Below are 23,874 nucleotides of genomic sequence, written 5' to 3'. Positions count from 1 at the left end.
AAAAGATTAAATTACAAAAGAAACAAGCATAACTTGAAATTTACTAACCTTGTCGCCCACTTGTGGCCAGGTTTCTGGTAATTCATAAGTAAGAAGTTCGCTCGAAGTTGGCTCATATCCATATGTACTACTAGAGTGAGTTAGTGTATGTATATATACGCCCTCTTGTGACGTAAAAACCTGCAAACATCTTGGCAAGTTTCCCTCAAGTTCGTTTGCTAATTATAGCATATTCCGAACTTTAAAAACCGCGATGCCAAATGCCGAAAGGGAAGCCTTGCTGCACATAGGTACTCATGGAGTTCTGGTGCTCATAGTAGATACTCTTGCCAATTTACAATTTCATAGCAAAAGAAAGTCACCCTTGTTTAGTATTCGTAGATAATCGACCTTGTCAAATTGTACAATGTATTGAAAAACAGAAAAGTACTTGCAAGAGATGTACCTTATACCTGCTTGGCTTGAATATTGTTATCCTGAGGATTTGTAGACGGAGCCTTGCTCCCATGATGTCTTCGAAAACTCGTTGGGTCATGCTTGCCAATAGTGGGTGGATTCTGTCGTTGTCTGATTGCATCAATGACAGAAAACTTGCCTAGGAGCCATGCCCTAGCAAACTTATTTTACAGCTTCTTGAAATTGTAATTAATGGTTGACCTTACCAAATACCTTGGCCTTACATGCCAGAGGCCTTGCTTACACCGGCATGCTAGAAGCCATGCCTGAATTGATAATCGAGATGTGCATCATATGCTTGAGAGGTCTGCAATTACAGACGTGTTGCTTCGGTTTACCACACGCCCGGCCGCATGCCTTGCATATCGTACCCTCATCGACAATGTCATGCCCTTCATAGCTTGTGCAGATTTGGTCGATTTTCGCAGCTTATAAAGTACTGGACAAAATCTCTAATTTTTTTGGGATTTACAAAATTTCCCAATTGCTCTAGCTGTCCCAAACAATGCTCAATCTCGCTGCCTTGCTTTGGAACTCGACATGCAATCTTATTGCTTCCATGTTGCCTTGCGGTGTGGGAAAAGCCTCCTAGATTTGGGGGGGGGGGGGGGGGGGGGGGGGGGGGGGGGGGGGGTTGCCCAAAATAGGGCACCCTAAATGTGAATGAAAAAAAAAACTTCTGCATGGTGGCCTCTTGTAGTACAACGCATATCGAAAACGTTGTCTAGCGCCCTGTATGCCCAGCTCGAAGCTTGCAACATGTGACAAAGTTTGTGTTCCATAATGTATGCTGGTTTGATACCAATGTGAAACCTAGGGAACTGCGGTAGAGGGTTCTCCACCCTACCTCCCATTATATAGGCCATTGGGCATATATTTTAGAACTCCTCTGTCCACACTTAGCAGTTGGCCTTTCGCCCCAGTCCATGACTCCCCCTAGGTTTGCCCTTGGCCTGACACCCTGGGCTGGCTTATATATATATATATATATATATATAGAGAGAGAGAGAGAGAGAGAGAGAGAGAGAGAGAGAGAGAGATAGAGACGCTATGCAGTTGTTGCAGGAGCTCGTAACGCGCCTCTTCCCTTGAGAGAGAGAGAGAGAGAGAGAGAGAGAGAGAGAGAGAGAGAGAGAGAGGCCGTTGCCATGACTTCTTCTAGAAGTAGATTGCCCCTCCACGTTTTTTCATCACCACACGAGAGAGAGAGAGAGAGAGAGAGAGAGAGAGAGAGAGAGAGAGAGAGAGAGAGAGAGAGAGAGAGAGAGAGAGAGAGAGAGGTTGCCTTCAGTCGTACTAGTACCTTCATAGAGAGATGGAATATTCTTGATTATTGAGGTAGCATCTTGTGGCATAATCTTGATTTTCTTATACTCTCACATACTCGTAGGTTCTTAAATTTATTCAATAATCAAGAATATTCCATCTCTCTATGAAGGTACTAGTACAACTGAAGGCAACCTCTCTCTCTCTCTCTCTCTCTCTCTCTCTCTCTCTCTCTCTTTATCGCGTGCATAGGAGCTTCTCTCTTTTTTGGAATTTAGCCTTTTTCTCGCAGATTTAGACACATGTAAAGGGCACTCCCTCTGCCCTTATAGAATACATATAGATTTACCTCTTGTAAACTCCTCTTTTAAAAGGCTAAAGCATGACTTTAGGTTTCGAGCGCATGCAATCAGCGATTGTAGCTCCCGCTCTAAACCATCCAGGCGAGTGCCCTACATGATGTGAGCTACCCAAAATAAAATTTTAAAAAAACTAATCAAGCATCCCCCCTCAGGCGCAGCTATCGCACGTGCTGCTCGTTTGCGTGCAACACCTCATGCTCTTCGCCCCATGAATGCTGCGACACCCCCCCCCCCCCCCCCCCCCCGCCGTCTATAAATGACACGGTATGGCCGCCAAGGGATCTATGGCAAGGGCACTTTATCGGCGTGGCGGGGGCTTTGGGCTATTGGATCAACGCAGCAGGGGGGGCATATTTTTATAGTATTGCCGTCACTACCCTTTTAGCAAGTCGTGGTAGGTGGTTGGATATGTAGTGGGAGCGCTGAGTGGGAGGTCGGGGGTTCGAGTTGCGACGCGGCCTAATATTTTTTGTCAGCATGGAGATGGGATCAAGATCTCCGCCGTAGATCCCTTGACTTTGTCCCATGGCCTTTATAAACCCCCCCTCCCCCCCTTTCTCATCTGCGCCATCGAGGTGCTCGTCGCGCAATTTTTTTTGAGGTTGCACTTGCAGTATTTTGCGAGATTCGCCTTATTAAGGCTTTTTCAAAATGAATCCGAATAAAATATCATGTCTGCACCACAGTGGAAAAATAAAAACTCACCAATTCCCTGTGAGATCCTCTCTCTGTCTCTCGATTGGAAGCGGGGACACAAGGGGGACCTCGCTCTCCCTCGTCACTAAGTGACACCTCCTTTTCGGAGGTGGGATCAATGGCTCACGATCACCGGTTGATTGTGATAGTTTGGTTGCCTAGGGAATGCAAAAGATTCCCACATTTTTGGTTCCAGGGCTTGAACCCGCTACCCTTTCCTCCTTGCAATTAACTCTAACCGCTAAGCTATCACGCATTCGATGAAATGCATGTGTGTGGTAAGTTTATAGATCACGACGTCGCGGTCAAGTTCACATCTAGTTTACAGCAAGTTCACACCAAATTTGGTGTGATGTGCATACTCTCCCAAGTTTACACCAAGCTCACACTTAGTTCACGTCGAGATCACACCGAGTTCACACCAAATTTTGTGTGGTGCACATACCTCCCGAGTTCACACCTAGTTCAAACGAGGATCGGACGACCCAGATTGCACCCGCCTCGCGACGCTTAATGTGGGTCATTGATCCCACTTCCCTAAGGAGGTGTCAACTAGTGAAGAGGCTCTCCCTCTCCCTCTCTCTCTCTATTCTGCCAGCGCCTCCCCCCTCTCCCTCTCTCTCTCTCTCTCTCTCTCTCTCTCTCTCTCTCTCACAGCGAGGACATACTGGAATATCCGAATCCGAATGCTTTATAAACCGGGGGACCATTGTCTACAAATTGTTCGCATCTTTGCCAATAAATGACTAACACGTCTCTCGCTCCACCCTCTCTCTGTGTCGTGCTCTTCTCGTCTTGCCACCTTATTGTGTGTTCCTTGGTTCACCTGCATAGCCCTCCGCTACGTCAAACGCAGTCTCAGGCAAGTGATCGAGAGAGAGAGAGAGAGAGAGAGAGAGAGAGAGAGAGCTGGGTCAAAGTTCTGCAACATCGGATTAGCATTTGCAGTTGTTGCATCTGACGTAATATTGAAGAACGGCCTAAAGCATTAGATCGATAGGAGTTGAACCATGTCTGTTCATATACAGTAACTGCTGGTTGGTGCCGGCTCGGCAAATTAGAAACATTTGCATGCTTGAAATCGAGGTTGGCTTACCTCGACCGGGTTCTCAATCATTAGTTTTGTGAATTGTAGTAGTGCTTTTAGTGTATATGCATTTACAGGTGCAATCCTGATATGATGGTATCCACGCTTAAGGTCATCTTGCTAAAACAAGTGGTGCAATCCTGATATGATGGTATCCACTATTAAGGTCATCTTGCTAAAACAAGTGTTGCAATCCTGATATGATGATATCCTCTGTTAAGGTCATCTTGCTAAAATAAGTGGATTTCTGTAACTTGTCAGGTAACTTGTTATGGGATATAGTAACTGGAAAATGATTTGTGATGGTGACTTATCGAGAGCCTTGTTGGCAATACACATTCTTTGCAGCCTATCCTTAGTCTAAATAAGAAACATTGGAGATCTGAAAGTGAGGAGCTAGGTTGGATCAACCCACGAGCCAGTCAATCATATCATGCTGCAATGGGTTATGGGGAAGGAACTTCTTGGAGCAAGATCAATAGTTTGTAATCCTCGCTTCTCTATGTAGGACGTTCTCTTGGTAGAAAGTCTACCTAGAGAAGTCCGGTATAAGGCTAACAAATTCAATCTCTCTTCCTCTAACTCGTACAAAGTAGAGTTCTCTTAGGTTCCTCCCATTTATCGCTTTGTTCTATAGATTGGAGTGGAGCTTGAGTGCTTTAGAATTTCTTATGGAGTATACTTGCAAGGTGCGGGGATCAGGCATGCTAGCACTACATCTAGGGCCGTTGTGAGCTCGGTTGGCTTGGATGATAGTATAGTTTCTCTCCTTCTCTCTTGACCATCTTGATTTTTGCCGTCAAAGTTTTCTACTCACCATCGGCAACCTCACAACAGATATATTCTTTGACTTGGGTAGATGTCATCTTTGAGATCGTGCAAGCAGAGAGCCACTTTGACTTGCGGTCTCGTGGCATTGTCAAGTGGATCTTGCTTTGGTTGACATCGGAGGATTGGAGGTAGGAGATACAAGCATATCAATGCAAATTGCTTAGTCATGTGGATCTTGCTTTGCTTGACATCGGAGGATTGGAGGTAGGAGATACAAGCATATCAACGCAAATTGCTTAGTCTGGCTTTCCCTCTTCTTAGAGGATGATTTTGGTGCAGATTGTTTACTCTCGTCACACTTCTTTTGAAGGATCTTGATAGCGTATATTGCGTAGTCTGACTTTCTCTCTTCTTAAGAAATGATTGCGGCGTAGATTGTTTAGTTTGGTCACCCCTTTTTTCAGAGGATGACCACAGAGTAGACTACTACGTCTTATTACGAGTTGAGTACTAAGTCTGGCTGTCTCCTCATCTCGGAGGACTCTACCTACTGACAAGACACCTTTTGATGGTGGTCCATGCAATCTGCTGGATTGTTGTAGCATAGTGTAGCTTCTACAATGCAGATTGTTGCTAAATTGACTATTTTCTTATTTTTTGTTAATGAAATTAGGATATTTAAGTTTGTGCACTGAGAACTGTCAAGGTAGGAACTATAGATTTACAAGAGCTATACAAGCCATCAAGAATGGACATCTCTGATGTGTCATAAGATGGGTGACATTAAGTATTGCGAAGGAGTTGTTCCATAAGTTTGGTTTGAGAGACCCTGTAACGGGTATTCTTGATGCGACTGAGGATGGGTGACGGGAGCATTGGATAGAGAATATCCCATTGGTCCGAGGAGGAAATCCGAACTGAGTAAGAGTCGTATGTAAAGATGCAAGCACTTGAATAAAGATGGATTTTGAGAAGCTTAAAGTAGGATGGTTTTGAGTGCTTTCAAGTTTCCGGAAGGCAGATGCTTTCCTGTGAGGGAGTCTATGTCTGCATTGCATCCAGGGATGTCTGGTAAATGATGTGTAAGCATTAGCTGTTAGCTCATAAGTTTTGAACAGGTTCACACCATTTTTATAGTTGTCTGGCTGCCCACTATTAAAAAAAGGCTCAAGAACCAAGGAGGCCCCATGTCTGGCTATCTTAGGCTGAAATCGATTCTCTCACTTGGCTTGTAGTGCACCCCAAGGCAGCCCTATTCTCAACCCCCCTCTAGAAAAGCAAGGCGCCCACTACTCTTAACTATTTCTGCACGATTGCTACACTTATGAAAGGAAGGCCATGTGCCTAGTTTGCTCAGTCTTTTCCCAACGCTAGGAAAAGGAGAGGTTCTGCCGCTACGGACCTGCAAGTTCTTCGCGACAAGTTTGCTAATAGAGGTTACTCTCACGCCGGGAGTAATAGTACTCTTGGATTCCCAAACGGGAAGGATATGACGAACAAATTTGAGATCTAGACCGGAGGGGTTCACTCCGGTTCTTGTGCTTGTAAAATGATTCTTCTTGTTATTAAAGATTCTCTTTAAGGGGGGTAATCAGCCCATCTTCTGGTCCCTGATAGTGTGTTGATCTTCTCGCTTTTTGCTCAGTGAAGTTCTATTTATTTTTCAGCCTATTAATTGGTCGTGTGCACTCGCGTTTGTGACACAAACCACTGAGTATAGCTTTCTTTGTTGCAGACTTCTCAGTATGACCTTTTTGGAGTTTTTGTGGATAATCCATCTAGCCACTTTGGGTTGCAGCTTCTTCCTCTTTTCTTCATATGAGTGACCATAGATCTTTGTTGGCAGGATTGGACAATTGTAGGCATTTTGGCACTCCTTTATGACTGTTGAGTTTATGTTAGGAGTAGGTGCTACACTCTGTTTGCGACCTTATCTCTTGGAGCAATACCTACATTGCTTGTGACGATGTCTCACTATGGAATTTTCTTGGTGGTTGTCTTTCCCCTGACTATTGCTGTATTGTTTTTGTAGATATCCAAGCAGACATCTTCATTGTCGGCCTCACATTTTCAGCTTCCAATGGGCTTGTTCAACATCAATTGTTGAGAGAGTTTGTTACACTGAAATTGCTTGAACTTGAGAAGTAGAGGCACCATCACTACCGTCCACTTGAGCATCCAAGAATTACTCTTGATTCTTGTTCCAAAGAGCTTGGTTGTACAAAGGTCATTGTGGGTTCCAAATTGAAAGCCACTAGGTAAAGTTGCAATTTGCAATACTTGAGGTTACTGTGCTAACTCAACCTCTTCCATCCACTTTGCATCCATTGGTGGATAGTTCTCGAATTTGACAAAACGAAGGCTGAAAACTTTTCCATCGACTTTCCTTTCCCTATGTGCCAAAATCTACTCAAGAGTTAAGATCTCGTCCCAATTCCTCTGCCTCTAGGTGTCGCTCAATTGGCATGTCTTATGGCACATCAGTGACATCACCCACAAAAGGCCTAAAAGTGCTCACATGAAATGCATGATGTAACTTCCAACCTTTTGATAGCTTTAAAGGAGTCAAATTGTCATAGACAAGTGGCTGCCAAAATGATGGTCCTACTTTCATCATTTGTGGTCTTGACTCTCACTTACTGTACCCCTCATAGGAGGGTGAGAAAAAGCAGCCATAGCGAACTGACTTGTTGGCATCAGTGTGTCCATGGACACCTTTGAAGCCTAGTTACGTGCCAACCTTGCCATAGATAGTATTGGTCATGCCTATCATTGCCCTAATCATTTTGGGGCACGTGAACGTAAAACCTGTGGAAAGTCCAATTATAGCTTGGAAAACTGAACCACCGCGAAAATAACAAGAATGTGAAGGAGGTGGATTAAATTGTTGGTGGACAAACAACTTGCTCATTGCTGCCTTGACTACTCACAGCAGTCTACTAGTAGCCAAGTACTTCTTGTGTTTGTACAATTGGAGTCCTCATCACCTGTTCCTTTGACATTAGCTGTTGCCATGAGCCTAATGGACTTGAAAGTATGCGAATGCTGTTTTTCTTGTTGTGACACCGAGTGTACTTGCCACTCGCTAGTATTTTGGGAACGTGGGATTTTCTATCTAACCGTTGAAAGATAATGATGACAACTCAATAGTTTTGCTATAAACATAGTGTCATCCTCCTTATTATGCATACGAGTATATAGCGACACATTCACATTTCTAGAAACAGATACATGTGAACCTCTACCCATTCTGGAGTCGAGCTCGGTCAACCACTCTATGCAGAGTATGTCTGCCATCTAAAGAAGCGTCATCTATAGAATGCTCTTCTCTCCTATCAACATACAACGTTGAAATTCAACAAATATTTATCCCTACACTCGAATTCTAAGAAACATGTAATGGAGAAATCAAGCACCTGGACTCTATGTCTTTATCTCACGGAGACTTAGTGGCTGATATACCAGTGAGAGAAATATGGCATTTCTAGAGAGTGACGAATAAGTGTGCAGTCGGAAGGGACTCTTTCTTAGGCTAGAGTTAGGTATGGACCACCTTTTCAGGGCCAAAATCATTTGAGTGAGTCTTTTTGAGTCACTCAGAATACTCGAACTCTAAAAACTATGATAGCTATGGACATATTAATTGCAATGTTGGCTTTGAGGAATTTACATGAGTTGTAGATTGTGAGAGTACAGAAAGGATCTCCCAACAAAGGGCTAGAAGTAGGGGGTCCTCCATGCACAGATTGCTTTCTAGCATTTGGAGTATCATGTGATGAATGGAAGTGTGCACACCTCCATGGGTCTGTGAGAGAGAGAGAGAGAGAGAGAGAGAGAGAGAGAGAGAGAAACAAAATCAAGACTCACTATATATACATATCCCTCCCTCCCTTTCTCTCCCCTCTCTCTCTCTCTCTCTTCCTCTCTGAGGGAGAGAGATAGAAAGAGAGAGGGAGAGAGGAAGAGATGGCTTGACACGCAGTTGGTGACATCCCCCCTTCTAGAGAAAGTGATATATATATACATACATACATACATATATATATATACACACACACACACACACACACACACACACACACACACACACACACACACACACACACACACACACACACACACACACACACACACACACACACACACAGAGAATGAAAAAAAATCTCCCCTTCTAGAGAAAGTGATATATACATACATACATACATACATACATACATACATACATACATATATATATATATATATATATATATATATATATATATATATATATATATATACATACACACACAGAGAGAGAGAGAATGAAAAAAAATCTCACTTCATAAGCTCTCTCTAGAAGCTTTTGGAGCGAGCTATGAAACGTAAGCTAAAAGAGGGAAAAAGCTCAATCCAAAGGTCGCTCCAAAAGCTCGCTTCGTCTCAATCCCGGGGTTGGTTTGGGATTTAATAATTTATCCCCTTGTATTTTGAGGCCACTCGACAAGAATCTGCAAGTTGGTAATTCCTTCTTCTTATTCTACTTCTGCTAGGGTTAAGGCACCTCGACCAATTCTGCAGGTTGGCTAGGGTAGGCTCGGGGAAGCCTTACCTTTTGGGTCTTCAATGGCTTGACATGCAAGTGGTGACATCCCCCCTTCTTGAAAGAAGAGTAATCGTCCGTGATTACATACCTGCAAAACAACTCAAGTTAGCTCAAAAGTATGCGAGGGTCATTCAGATTTCTCATATCGGAGTTCTTAATATTCAGGCATAGCAAAATTAGCCATCACACCCAGACCACATTGATGGTCTAACAGTATTCTGTAGAATGATTTTATGAAAATATATACATTAAATTGGAAATTTCCTTGATTGAACTGATTACATGTGCTTTTTCATGTGTGTTCTTAGAGTATATGTAGAGAAAGATGAAATGTTTGCAACATTTTGTCTGATGAATGATAGGATGAATTTAGTGCATTTAGACATCAACTATAGATCAACGAGATGTAGTTGTAATGGCTGAATGAATGTGATTTAGGTGCATTGAGATTGGATGAGATGGCTACATAGCAATCTAGGTGCATCAAGATTTTTGGACTAGATGAGATGACTAGATTGAACGTTGCACCTTGGTGTTTCGTGTAAACTAAATGTTTCATTTGTTTTGCTTGAAATGTTAGAAAATATATGAATCTGATAGTAACGAGATTTAGTAGATCAAGACATCCGTACAAACATCAACGCGGTCTGGATGTGATTATCGAATATGTTACAATGATCATGATTTGTATCTAGGACCCTTGACGGGAATGTGATTGATCAGTGATTGATGTCTTTGTGCAAGTGCAGGATGTTGCAATTTGGTGCTTGATTCCTTAGAGTCGGTGTCTACTTAGCTAGTTTTTGTATTGTGTCTCTTTTGTGGGAGTAATCGAGGGCGATTACAATTCTTTTGAGAGGGATGCATGCCACAAGCTTGTAACGTAGTATACACAGAAGATAGAGGGGTTAGGGTTTTAATGGCCTCACTTTGACCAACTTGTGAATTGTGGTTGAGGGGCCTAATGTGACGGGGTTTAGGGTTAGGGTTTCCGCGTTGAGGTCATAGACGCATTCGATCATTGAATTTGTTTGGCTAGTCATAGACTCTCTCTACTTAGAAAGGTGGTTCATCCCAATCTCTTTGTCAATTCTAAATCCTCTATGGCGCACATATTTTCTCTCCTCTTTTATGTCATGTACTTGCATATGTAATCATCTGTGATGCATCGTTATGGATTGAGAAACACTAATTGAGCCCAGGAATAACCCTGGGATTTCTGAACTAACTTGATTGAGTTTTGCAAATCCCGAGTGGCCTAAAACCCAACCAAAGAGGAAGAAACAGAAAACCTACCAATAATTGAAGACCGGCCGAGTGGCCTAAAGATAAAAAGGGATTAGGATAAAACATCCTAACCTGATTGACTTACAGAGAACAGGCTGAGGAGCGTAAACTGTAAATAAAGCAGAGACAAACACACACATTCAAAAATTGTATAAGGGTTGATGACATGGCATCAAAGTTACACGGAACGGGAAAGGGGCCTCCGGAAGGGGACCCCCCCTCCCCCGAAAAGCAGAACGGGAACAGGGGCCGGAACAGTAAGCTTAAAATATGCTTAAATTAGGTTGGATTTAACCTATATGTTAGTAGAGAGCCATACACACCCATTAGTCCAAGTAGAATCCTATTTAGGCATGCTTTGCAATGATTCTTCAATCTTAAGGCTTACATGCGATTGCGCACTACACACATCCTTTACAAAAGCATCTTAATTCTTCATAGAAAGAACATTAACTCAAAGTTGATTAGAGGCTAGGCTTCACACAAAAGCTTGGAGCAAAAAGATGAAAGATTATAAAGATGGCTTACAAGGCCAACCAAGGCGCTACAAAAAGACATGTAGAGGCTAGAGTACTAAATAACAATTGTAAGAGTCACTAGGTGACATGCCAAGACTCAATCACTTATGTGGTAGTTGAATACAAAAAGGGGGCAAAGCCGGCGGCCACAAAGGAAACAAATATCAAAAACCAATGAGCAATGAGTCATGACCTATCCTGATGTTCACCTCTGGGTAGGGGCAGAAGAGTATCCCACCTCCCAATCTGTAGTGGTCTTCGACGTCATGAATATCATCCCAATCCTCCTGCATAGGTTCATTCTCATGTATAGATCCTTTTGCCTCTCCAAGGACCTCTACCTCTGCTCTGCCTTCATGTGCCATTGTAGAAAAGGATCTGTCACTTTGGATGCTGACTTGCAAAGCATTCTTAAGTTTGCACTGACAAAAACAAGGTCATTTGCTTTCTCCTTTCTAGATGCAATGTGGCTATATACACTCCACAATTGCTTCAAGTAAGAGAAGCTAACCGCTTAGCTGAGAATGTGGACGGCAAGTCGCTAAAGATCGGGACTATTTGAACCATTTTCTTGCCACCACAAGGCAGAGGAAATCTTGGTACGATTGGTTTGGGCATTGGCTGTCCCAAACGATCCTCGCATATCCCTGTAAAATGCAAGCTGATCCGTGATTTTACGCTACATGTCACGATTAGGGTGAAGCTTCTTCAAGATGGTATTCCAATGTGTGTTCACCTCCAAATCATGCTCTTGTCTTGCACCTTGGAACTCTGGGTCCAACACAAAAGCTGCACGTAAAGAGGTGAACTATATGCATTCCACCTGCTACTGCAAAGGTCTTCGATTTCTTCGAGCCTATCTGGGTCCTTCTCAAGATCTTTAAGCGCCTCGACCATGTGATCCACTGCGTCATAGACCTTGCCATTGCAAGGTTGCATACCATCCATCACTCTAAGCAAGTGGATCACCGGTTTCACCATTTTGTCAATAGTCTTTATAGACCCCCAGATTTCAGGATTCTCTACCTTCCCTTTACAAATGATCCCTGCGATTGTACTTGCATGGGAAGTCTCAACAAACTTTGTACTGATGAAGAGCTGACGCACTGCACTTTGACACTCTACAAAGCGGCTTACCATAAGATAGTTGTAGGTAAAGCGGGTCTCACAATACTTTAGAAGTACTTTGCCCCCCCACCGCTTCAAGAACTCGGCTCGAAGTATGTTGTGGTTGATGAAAGCAACCACCTTGGACGTGGATGTAATGAGAGGCTCTATTTGAGGTAGTTTGCCGAAATCCTTCAAGAGGTTGTTGTTAAGGCAATGTGTCATGCAAAAGGACACCATGATGTGAGGATAAGCGCCTTCCAAAATAGCTCCGGCTGCCTTGTGCCTCTCTGTTGGTGACTAGCCCTATCACAAGATCTGCCCCAATTGTCTCTATGGCGGAGGCCCACTCTCCTGCAAGGACATCTGCTGTTTTTTTTGTTTCTGTGGCCTCATGGGAGTGGACAAAATACATCTTCCCTTTGGAATAGGGAACAATGTCATGAATGGACCTCCTCCTAGTGTCGCTCCATCCATCCGCAATGAGGATCACGCCATACTTCGTTCATTGCCTCTTCATGTTGAGGGTTGCCATCTCCACAACGGCCTTCTCTCTGTCGAGTAGAGTAGTGCGGAGGGCCTCGGAAGAGGGTGGCACATATAGCGTGCCCCATACTCTCCAATCCCCGTGCACATGGTCTTGAAGTACTCCAACCTACACATTGCACACGAGGTATCAGGATTTACTATTTATATGAGAATGAGAATCGAGATGATTGATTGTGAGAAAATGATAGTAAGTCTTACCGAGCCACAATGAAAGGGACGTGATCATGATAGAAAAAGCGGGCAACACTTGCATCCACATCCTCCTTCCTTTTTGGATCCCAAGTAGTATGTAGGGTGCGTTGGTGAGATTTGCGAGTGGAGACCGGAGTAGTATTAGGCATTGAAAATGCCGATCGAAATGATGTCGCGGCCGTCTCTCTGTCGTACCAGGAGTGGTGCAGTGAGAGAGAGGTCTGTTGGGAGCTCGTCTGTGGCCTGACACTTTGGTTCATTTGGCGGGCCCATTGCTTCCGTATCTTCAAGGCTTGTGCTGTCCCACCGGCGAGGATTGTTCGTGACTTTTGGGTGGAGTTGATCCATACTCTCAGGGGTTAGTTTGAGAGACTTTAGGGCAGCTCCGACCGCATGCGGGAGCGCAGAGAGGCTTTCTTGTGACTTTGGCGCAAGGCCCTTCTTCACCATGGTCCAGGTGTGCCCAGATGGCACTACCGGCCACTTGTGTGGCTCTTTCCTCCCATTTTGTGATTTAGCCTCATTGTACATATTTTGTTTACTCATTGGGAGAGTCTCCCTATGCTTTTGTTGTATCCCTCTCTAGTAGAGGTGGTGGTTTGTAGCTCCATGGACAATTTTCCTAACTAATGGAAGGATCTTTTTCTTGAAAATTAAAATTAAAACCTACGTATATCCCCAACTCAACGTGTTCAAAAGAGGGGTGATGATGGAGCTAGCACATTATATGAACATACGGATTCAGTCCAATAGAAGTGTACATTGCTCAACAAGTGTTAAAGGTACATTGCTCACTTCTATGATAGATGGAAATGACAAAAGTATGAAGGTTTCATTAAGTCATTTGTATCTATGTTCCATGACCTTTTTTGCGGATACATGTGATGATAAAAGGGTGCTAACCACACTGAATCATCTATGGCATGTATATCTGGCATGCAATTGAGGATGTTTGCGATTTCAAGAGGGGGACATGTCACGAGGCTATGACAACCACTAACCTTAGTTGTCGGTTTCTTTCCCTCGATTTTTATTTAGTTTTTGGGACCCTCTTTTTGAATTCACAAATGGCTGGACATTGTATGGCCAGTGTGAAATGGCCAACGGCCGAGAGTTTGACCTGCAGCCGTGAAGGCCAAGTCGCCACGAGATGCTCGGGCCGATCGGCACTGATCCGAGCTGTTAAAGGGTGGCTAGGCTCAGTTCAAAGTCATTTAGGCCCCTCAGTAGGACTTTAAGTTGGTGGATACTAGGAAATTAAACCAAAAGGAGTAAAGTGGACACATGGCAATAGGAGAGCAACCTACAGATCAACACGTCCAAAATATCTCATCCCAGCTGGGGGCGCTTAAAATGAAGAGGGGGCTGATTTTTGAGTCATTGTGAACTACATTGTGTGTGTGAGTAGTGCAAGTGATCACAGCTTTAATGGAAAGGTTGTCTCCCTTGTCTCATGTAGCGCGATGATTTGCTCTCACAATAAAGAAATACCAAAAGGGGCGTCAGTCTTTGGGGCCTACAAGGTGTCGCTGTCTACCTGGGAGCGCTCTTGCTACCAAGTTGTGAATGTCTTGAAGTGTTGAATTCCAGTCACAGGTTTATTTGTGAAGCTCCTCTGTGTCGTAAAGTTTATTGAAGTAAAGATCGAGTGAAAGCTAAAGTCTACCACCCTTTAGCGAGTCTACGGGCCCCGGTTTCAGAAGAAGTTTTACCATCTTACAGAGTTCTGCCGAGTGGCTTAAACTCACCCAAAAAGTTGTTCCAACTTAACGTACCCCAGTTGAGAGGCCTAAAACCTTAAAAATAAAGCAAATCCCCCAAATCACGTAAGAGTTGATGAGGTGGCAGGCTATATGGACTTCCGCAAATCCCGACTGCAATTTGCGTTGACATGTTGATGTGGTGCGAAATGGCGCTATGTACGGACAGCCTAGCAAGGTGCTAGCTTTTTGGGGCAAGATCCTTTTAGACTTGACGCTTTTCATGTACTGCTTTTGGCCTAGGGCCTGTAAAAGAATTGCCAGGGCCTCTCTTCCGCAGCTTAGCATGGGAGCACTGCGGAGTGAAGAGGACCATTAGACATTTTACTTTGTGAAGTTCAATAATAAAGAAATATCGAGAAAGGGCGCCAGTGTTTAGGGCCAGTCTCTCTGTGCACGGAACTTCGCCGTGCCATGTGGTCTTTCTCCCTCTCTCAGTTTTCTTCAGTTCTTTCAGTTTTCTCGCGTGTGTTGCACTAGATCTTCGATGTGGAGTGCCCAAGTCTATTACACCTCTGTCACTGGCTGAAAGAAATGTGTAATCTGCTGTTTTAGCTGTATCTCCATCTCTAAGCCCCTCCTCGAGATCTTCTCTATGTCTACATAGCTCCAAAGAGAGAGAGAGAGAGAGAGAGAGCGCTACAAAGAGAGAGTGCTCCCAAACTCGGGCAATCTGTCATAACAACATGAGAAAGTACAAGGGCGATGGGGAAGGGACCACCCCTACCTCCCTTCAAATACCCCAAGACCCAATAATAAGTGGATGCCCTATAAAAAATGCCACATCATGAAGTGAGATAATAAACTGACCATGGAACCAAATATGGTACTACCCTAGGGGAAAACTGCAGATAACTAGAGACATTGACCTTGGGAAACCCTAGAGGGGTCTTGCCTCATGCCAACCTACCGGGTGGGCACAACACATGGCTGGTACCGTGGAGAAGCTACGTCTACCTCAGATAGGCCGGGCATGGCCTCAAAACAGCCCTCCCCCTAAATTGCTCTTGGGAGATACTAGAGCCACATGAATAATTGGATCCATAATTGAGGGTATATTTTGGATGTGTCATCAAAGGATGACTAGAGAATTGGGGACAGAATATTTCTAGGACCTTCTTGGAACAAATATTCCTAGTTCGTCATTCCAAGGGAATGACTAGAGCACTGTGAATGGGAATATCTTCTAGGCCGCTTGAGGCAAGTACTGCTGATGTGTCACATCGGATGGTGACAGAGAGTATCGAGAAGGCATACCCGACCGAGAAGGCATACCCGACCATCTGGAGTGGACATTTCTATTAGTTCATGGGATGGGTGACTTTAGCATTGGTTTTGTAAGTTGTATAAGGAAGTGACCTTGTTATGAGCATTTTTGGTGCGTTTGAAGATGGGTGAAGGGAACATTGGTACGGGAATGTTTCATGGTTAAGAGAATTCCGGACTAAGTAATCGACGTGCGCTAAGGACCAGGCACATGAATGAAGATGGGTTCTTAGGTTTTTGAAAAAGTGGTTGCTTCCCAAGAAAGCAAGTTTGTTTTTGGTTGCTTTTGGGGAAAACAAGTGCTTTTCCACAAAGAAGTCTAGGCATTGCATGTGTGCATGAGATTGCATCTGTGGACGCTTGGATTTGTGAGAGTGCACGTGTGCGGAAGTGTGAGAGAGAAAGACAGGAACACAAACGCAAGGTATGGTGGAAGAGGGGGCGATCAGTCCCCCCATGACTACCATGAGCAGAAGACCCAATACACAATGACCAGATGAGATCTGTGAGTGCGTGTGTGCAGAAGCGTGAGAGAGAGAGAGAGAGAGAGAGAGAGAGAGAGAGAGAGAGAGAGAGTAGACCAGATGATGGAAGTGGGTACCCCCTTGGCCCCATATATAGGTGCCCAAGGGGAGGTAGGGCAATGCCAGATAAAATCCCCCACGACCCACCAAGAAAAGAAATATGTATGAGGGCGCCCAGCCAAGGTGGGCGGCCGGCCCCAAACTTGGGTGGCCGGGACCAGGTACGATCTAGACTATGGGTGGCCAGCCCGGAGACATACTAGCCGTACAAGTATGCCCTAGACCTATATGAAGTTGCAGAGTGGTGTAAGTCTAACACCCCCTCTTAGCATCGGATGCTGAACAAACTGCATGAAGCCGAAGATGTGAGGCAAATGATGAAGATGTCTGCTGCAATGTCCAATGAAGGACAATACTCCATGAGTAAAGCAACAGTGTGAGGTGTCACGAACCGCTGAGAGATCTCCATGGTAAAGTGCCGTCACGAGTAGTGTAGCAAACTGTTGTACTTCGTCGATACAGGGTGAAGATACTGCGTGAAGGTCCCGGATTGAGTGTGAAAACAACTCCTTGTCGTGAAAGAAGTGCCAATAGACCTGCAAGTGTCCTGCCCAATAGGATCTGTGGTATCTGTAGTTAAACCGTCTGCACAAAATGGAGAAGCACAGGAGCCGTCATCAGAATGATCGGAAGCCTGCCAATGTATGAACCTGTAACCTAGTGTGGCCAGGTGGCTAAGATGTGTAAAACTCCAGGAAGGCCAGATGTAGCAATCTGCGCCATAAAATCCTCCAAATCAAGGAAGGCCAGACTAAGCAGTCTGCACTGTGGAAGCTACTGTAAGCTGCAGCAGTCACCGAGAAGGGCCAGACTCAACAGTCTGCGCTATGAAGGGCCAGACTCAACAGTCTGCGCTATGAAGGGCCTCTGAGAAGAGGTGTGGTCAGACCAAGCTGTCTGCACCATGATCATCCTGTGTGAAGAAGGGAAGCCAGACTGAGCAGTCTGTGCTGTGAAGATCCTCTCAGAAGAGGAAAGGCCAGACCAATCTGTCTACATCATCTTGCCTGTATCTCCTACCTCCAATCCTCTGGTGTCAACCAAAACAGAATTCACGCCAATGACGCCATCAAACCGCATCTCGGTGTGGCTCTCAATGTGAATGAGCTGGGAGTGGCCTATTGCCCAGGTTGGGGGATATGTCTACTGTAAGGTTAGCGAGGGTGAGTGTAAGAAACTCTGAAGGTAGCAATCCAAATGATCAGGAGTGTAGAAGAGCAACTGCACTACCATCCAAGCGAAGATTTGGGTGACTCCGGATGTAGTCGCGGGATGCCTGATCTGTCGCATCTCGCGGGTAAACTCTCCAAGAGAGTCCAAAGCACTGAAGTCCCACTCGAGTTTGTAGATCCAAGCAATGAACCTGTCCAAGAAGAGATCCAAGATCCTCTCACTAAGTCCATGTAGATGCTCCTGTGTAAGCAAGTGATCTGATGTGTCGAGGTCAAGTGGTAAGTGTCTGTCCACCCAAGATGGTGGTGTCTTCTCTGGGAATGTCGTGATCCCATATGCCATGAGCATGGCCATATCTTGTGTGAACTCCTCTGATGAGAGCATAGGTGTGTCCATAGCAAACCACAAGTCACCACCCCCTCTGGAGTGCGCTACCGCCGAATGATGGCTGGAATGAATGGATCTCCCAAGGATCGTACACCCATAGATGATCAAGCCGATGTAAAAGCTACCGTGTACTGTAGCAGTCATTGAGAGACCGCATGGACCACCACCGGATGGTGTCCTGGCAGGAGGTAACTTCATCCGCTGTGAAAAACACAAACCATGTGGCTGCTGTCCACCCAAAAACGCAACTGCGAAGTGATGAAAACGCTGCTGTCCAGCGATTTTCAGCATGCTCGTACGCTCCCGGTGAGGTCCGGAGCTATGCAGAGGGTGTAGAGAGGGTTTATTTCTGTGTGCACAGCCGTCAGAGGGCTGACAACAGAGAAAACAGCAGGTGTATATGGCTGAAATCTGTTGTAGATGAAGAGGATTCTCGCCGGCAATGCATCAAATGCAAAACCAGGAAGAAAGGCAAGATCGGTGGGTGAGGCCTAGCGCCCCAAACCTATCCTGTGCTGAAAACGCAGCAACAACCAAAAAAACGCAGCAAGGTCCAAAAACGCAAGCTGTCCCAAAAACGCATATCTGGTCTAAAAACGCTAGGCAGATCTGATGCCGATCTGGGTGGATTTGTTGCAGGGAGGGGGTGCCAAGGGGGGGAGATGCAGATCTTTGATGCGGATACAAAAACGCAAGCCTGATGCAAAAAACGCTAGGCAATCTAATGACGTTTTCCGCGACAGAAAGTGGCAAAGAAGCTAGCGCTAGGCCTCAGAAGCTGGATCGCTGGCTGATCTTCTTCTTGGGAGGGGTACGTGTTGCTGAAGGATGCGCCTTGGACATGAAGAGCCTATGCTCCGATACCATGTGAGTGCATGTGTGCGAAAGCGAGAGAGAGAGAGAGAGAGAGAGAGAGAGAGAGAGAGAGAGAGAGAGAGAGAGAGAGAGAGAGAGAGAGAGAGAGAGAGAGACCTCTCTCTCTAGGCGCCCCAACACTCCCTTCTATTCCTGCAGGAAAACAAATTCCAGCCTCTATATTCTCGAGGGCTGCTAGTACTTATAAAAGCAGCCCCTCCCCTTCAATTCTGGCATGAGCTTCTGGCGCCTCCCTAGTTCTTGAGGAGACGTTGTTGTGGATTTGTCCCTGGTCTAGACTTGAGGTAGACTAGGGCTAGTAGGTTGGCCCACTGGTCTAGACTTGAAATATAGACTAGATGTTGGGATCGGTCCATCGGTCTGGACTCGAGATATAGATTAAACCACTTGTCCAGAATGAAGATGTTAGGTGCAGTGGAATGAATGTTTGCGCTTTGCTCAAGATGAGTTCTCCGAACTGTGCTCAAGGTTTTTTTTGTTCTTATGGAAGGTAGAGCCTTCCGTTCTTAATGAGAGAATGCTATGATCACAAACAAAATGAATGGACATTGTGCGTGCAAGTGTATGAGACTGAGAGATAGAGAGAGAAGAGAGATACGACACCTGAGACGTTGTAAAACCCTCCTCCAATGGCCCCACTCTTGTCAGGAGTGGTCTACTATTGATTGCATAAACTGGTACAATGGGAATGCATGTGACTGATGCAAGTGTAGGCTATGTCGACGATGACGACGGGGATGACGAGGCCGACACTAGGGCTGAAATCTGCAATCTTTCTACTGTTGTCCAAAAATGCTATGGGCTGAAATCTGCTGCTAGTCCAAAAACGCTGATTTTTGGGGCTGTTTCTGTGATTCTTTGTCGCTGAAATTCTGCAGGTTTAGGGCTGAAAACAGAGGTTCCTAAAGGCTGAAAACTGATGGTCTTTCCGGGCTGAATCTGGTACTTCTTTGGGCTGATCTTGTAGGTCTTCTGATGCTGAAAATCGCTATGAAAAAACGCTGCATATGCTGGGATCTGCAAATGCTGGATCTGGACCAAAAACGCTAGAGATGCTGGTGACAAAAACGCTAGGGGAGTTAGTTTCTGCTGGCGATTCCTTGTTGATGCAAACGCTAGGTATGCTGGGGGTTCTGGCGATGGTGTGATGATGCAACAACGCTAGGGCAAGGGTCTGATGGTTCTTCGTTCTTGGAGGGGGAAACCGCCAAGGGGTCTTGTTGAGAAGTTGCCTGCTGAGCCTGGCTCTTGTTGCCTCTTCTGCCAAAGAGTGCTAGCTTTGGTTTGCTTATATATTTTCTTACCCAAATTGCCCTACCTACTTTTGTTGGAAAGTCACTTAAATTAATAAGTGAAAAATGTCAAAAATAGGTAAAATAGGCTAAATGCACTGGAAAATTCCCATGATGGAATTTGATGGATTTTGGTGGGAATACTGATGAACATGCTGTGTGCAACCAGAGGATATGCATCTACACTAAGTGACTGGGCATGCACGGTCTACGAATAGACTCACAAAAGTGCCAGATCACTTCTAATCTAGATTGACTGGACTGACTGAACCTTGATCATATTGTAGCTTGTCCACGGACACATAGGGTTGGATGTGTCATGTGACAGAAGAGGTAGACTAGACTGTGGGCCCACTGTTCTAGACTCGAAAGTAGGCTGAGGCAGGCCAACGAGGAAGCTGGTCTAGACCCAGAGAGTAGGTGACTACTGGGATGATAAACTGCTTGTAAGGAGATTAGTAGGGTGATCATTGCTATGGACTCATGACAAGTTGGATGTGCTTGTCCTTAAGCATGTCACAAATGAAGTTATGCTTTACATGAATGCCCATCGTCTCTGCTCGAGATCTTGGATTTCGGCCCAACTGGATAGCACTTGGCTTTCACATTGCAAAATTGGAACGTCTGCAATATGCAAATTAACTTTTTGCAAGCCTCCCATGTAGCAATGTGTCCAGCTTCTGTGGTAGCTACACATAGATGTGCAATGTTGCAATTGAGACTCTAAAATTTTTACGACTAGTGAATGGGAATGCATAGCCTAAGGTAGACCTTCTATTATCCACATTTCGTGCTTGATGTGTTGTTTGCATCCCGGTTACTTATGACACATGCATGTTTCCTTCAAAGGAAATGCAAAACTCTTTTGTTCCATTCAATTATCTCATTAAAGCCTTCACTACCTCCCAATGCTCCTTGCGAGGATTTTCCATATATCTTTCTAACAACTCCCACTACACACAGGATGCTTGTACAAGTCCTAATCATGGTGTAAAACCAGTGCTTATGGGCTCCCCTTCTCAATATTGGAACACTAAAATACTCTACAGTCTACTCCTAAAACAAGTGACATTTTCTTTCTCTTGTGTCACATTATGCGCATGCCCAAGAATGTTATTTGCTTCTTTCAAATCCTTCACCCTTTAACCCTCTCAGAAGAGAATCGATGCCTTTCTTTGTGATATGACAAAAGTTCCCTTCCATTCAGTTTGTAGCTTCTCCTCAGTTAGTGAACCGGCCAGTAGCCTCACTAAAGGGGGATAAGCGTTGGCTTTCACCCGATCAATACAGAAGAGAATCGATGCCTTTCTTTGTGATACCACAAAAGTTCCCTTCCGTTCAGTTTGTAGCTTCTCGTCAGTTAGTGAACCGGCCAGTAGCCTCACTAAAGGGCGATAAACTTTGGCTTTCACCCGATCAATACTTTATTTAACTTAACCTGTACTTTATGACACAAAGTAACTTCACGAGTAAACCTGTAATTGGAATTCACCAACTCAAAACACTTCACAACTTGGTAGCTAGAGTGCTCCTGGGCATGGTTAGAATCAGAAGATGATAGTGGATGTTGATCGTGCTTATTTGGATAGTCAGGACAATTATGTTGCACAGGGGGAACTCATGTCCCCTGATGTGCCCGTCCAGATACACACGCACGCTACTATAGGGTCAAGTATGGCGGTGAGGTCAATTTTGACACTGTCATTTGGACTCGTAGTAGTCTCTTGCTCAAGATGATGTTGTACCTGATTGCCTGGTATCTCCTTTGTACCTTCACAACAACACCCCCCTCCCCCCCCGGATGCATGTCCTTTTTCACTAGAGGACTATAGCGAAATCATTCAACCTGCTTCTAACTGTGTGATTTGAAGTTTTTATTGCCTGCCTACTCTAAGAAGAATCACAAGGGCGTGAAAATATTAGAGATGTTCATGCTACTCTATCCCTCTATGTCAATTCTTAAAGGTACAAGGGCTTAATAGAGAAAATGAAATGTTATATTGACATCTGCAAAAGGCCAAAATGACCTAAGAGCCAAAAATTTCCAACCATATGAAATGTGATACAATCATTTGGGATAAACATAATTAGGAAAATGCTAAATGCTAAATTTTAAAGAAAATCTGCTCACTAACAGAATAATGGAGCTGATGTGTAATTAGGACACAACCTCAATGATACAAAGAACAGTAATTGGTATATGAGAATGGCGAGGAGATAATAATGGGAGAAAAGGAAGCGAGTGATCCCATGAGCCCTTGCATAGGTCGCTGCAACATAGCAACAATCTCCTCCCTAGTGAATATCATGGGAGGTCTTGCACGGTCTCAAGTGATAATATCCTGAATCTTCCTTTGCATGCATTGCCTATGCCTATATCTTTGAGGGCTCGGGCATCTGAAATTGCCTAGCTAGACTGCTCGACCGTGTAGTACACCCTGTCGAGGAGGTATCTCGTGGTGTTGCTCGGAAGCCTCCTGAGTGATGCTGGTGAAGAAAGCCATAATCTGTCTTTGGATTGGCCCTTTATGTGCCGATCTTCTGCTCCTCAAAATTCTCTCTCTAGGTCGGTCCATCTCTAATGGAAGAGCCCGAAACATCTCTGATCAGTGTAGTAAGAGGTGGTGCATCCATGGAAGGGGGGTAACCTGTTCGTACTAAAACCATGAAGCTGCAACCAAATGACATCTGTGCATACCAACATGACATGTCACCCTCGCTAGCCAGCTTTCTGGAGGACTTGAGAGCTAGGTGTGCATATTGGAGTGGCTGCTAACTCAGCCCCAATGATCTATGTGGTAATGATGCCTTACATCAGATCATTCTTGATATTATGGATACCAAAGGTCTGTCCATCAATCGCCAACCATCATGTGTGTGCCCTAAGCTAGGGCCTCATATCTGCACTCCATATAAAACTCTAGATGTAACTAAAGTAGAAAACTGTTAGATTTTTGTCATCACCAGATGCTTTGCACCTGTCTATAGGCTCCTCACGTTCACGTGCACTGGCCCTTGGTTGTGGGTTGGCCACCCGTACACCTGCTGCACAGGGATCTCGGACACATTTAGGGTTGTTTCAGCACATTGCCCACTTAGACCTGTTTTGGTCACTTCACATTCCCCCATTTATATTGGAGGGTCATTTATTAGGTAGGGTGATTTATTAGGCATTTTCCCTAGCTGCCCCTATTCTCCTATATATAGGAGGAGGGGTGCCGTCTTTTCCATAGTCTCATCATTGTACATGATTCGCCATCTGGAGTATAATGGCTTGCTAGCCTGTGTGTGTGTGTGTGTGTGTGTGTGTGTGTGTGTGTGTGTGTGTGTCTCATGGTGTTCCATTGTCTCCATCCTCTCCCCTTTCGCTGCACACTCTGACATGGTATCAGAGCAGCAGGATGCAGATCTGCCATCGCCCATTTAGAGGAGACTTGCTGGAGACTTTTCATCGTGAAGAACCATTGCTGCCCCACCTGCGTTGTTTTTTCACAACCAGCGTTTTTGGCAGCCCCATTGGCGTTTTCGGATTCTCTCCATCGCTCATTCTCCCCTCCCCCAGCACCTCCCCTCCTCCAGCTATGCAGTGCCAGCGTTTTTGGCCTGCATTTTACCCATGTAACTTGCGGTTTTTGCAGATGGAGGCGCTACACACCTTGC

The 23,874-nt window shown here is 44.9% G+C and overlaps 1 protein-coding gene across 2 annotated transcripts in view; it reads left to right on the top strand.

Moving 5' to 3' along the window:
* Positions 1-3,486: 3,486 nt before the first annotated feature.
* The window catches only part of LOC147444094 (Lipase/lipooxygenase, PLAT/LH2 family protein), a 123,643-nt gene continuing 103,255 nt past the window's right edge, over positions 3,487-23,874 (top strand). For both annotated transcript variants that reach the window (XM_086526827.1, XM_086526826.1), the window contains exon 1: positions 3,487-3,642. The gene's annotated coding sequence lies outside the window, so the exon portion shown is untranslated. The remainder of the gene's footprint in view (positions 3,643-23,874) is intronic.

The sequence above is a fragment of the Adiantum capillus-veneris genome, chromosome 13 (assembly GCF_014529385.1).
Source record: "Adiantum capillus-veneris isolate H3 chromosome 13, ASM1452938v2, whole genome shotgun sequence".
NCBI lineage: Eukaryota > Viridiplantae > Streptophyta > Polypodiopsida > Polypodiales > Pteridaceae > Adiantum > Adiantum capillus-veneris.
This window is presented reverse-complemented; position numbering and strand designations above follow the sequence as displayed.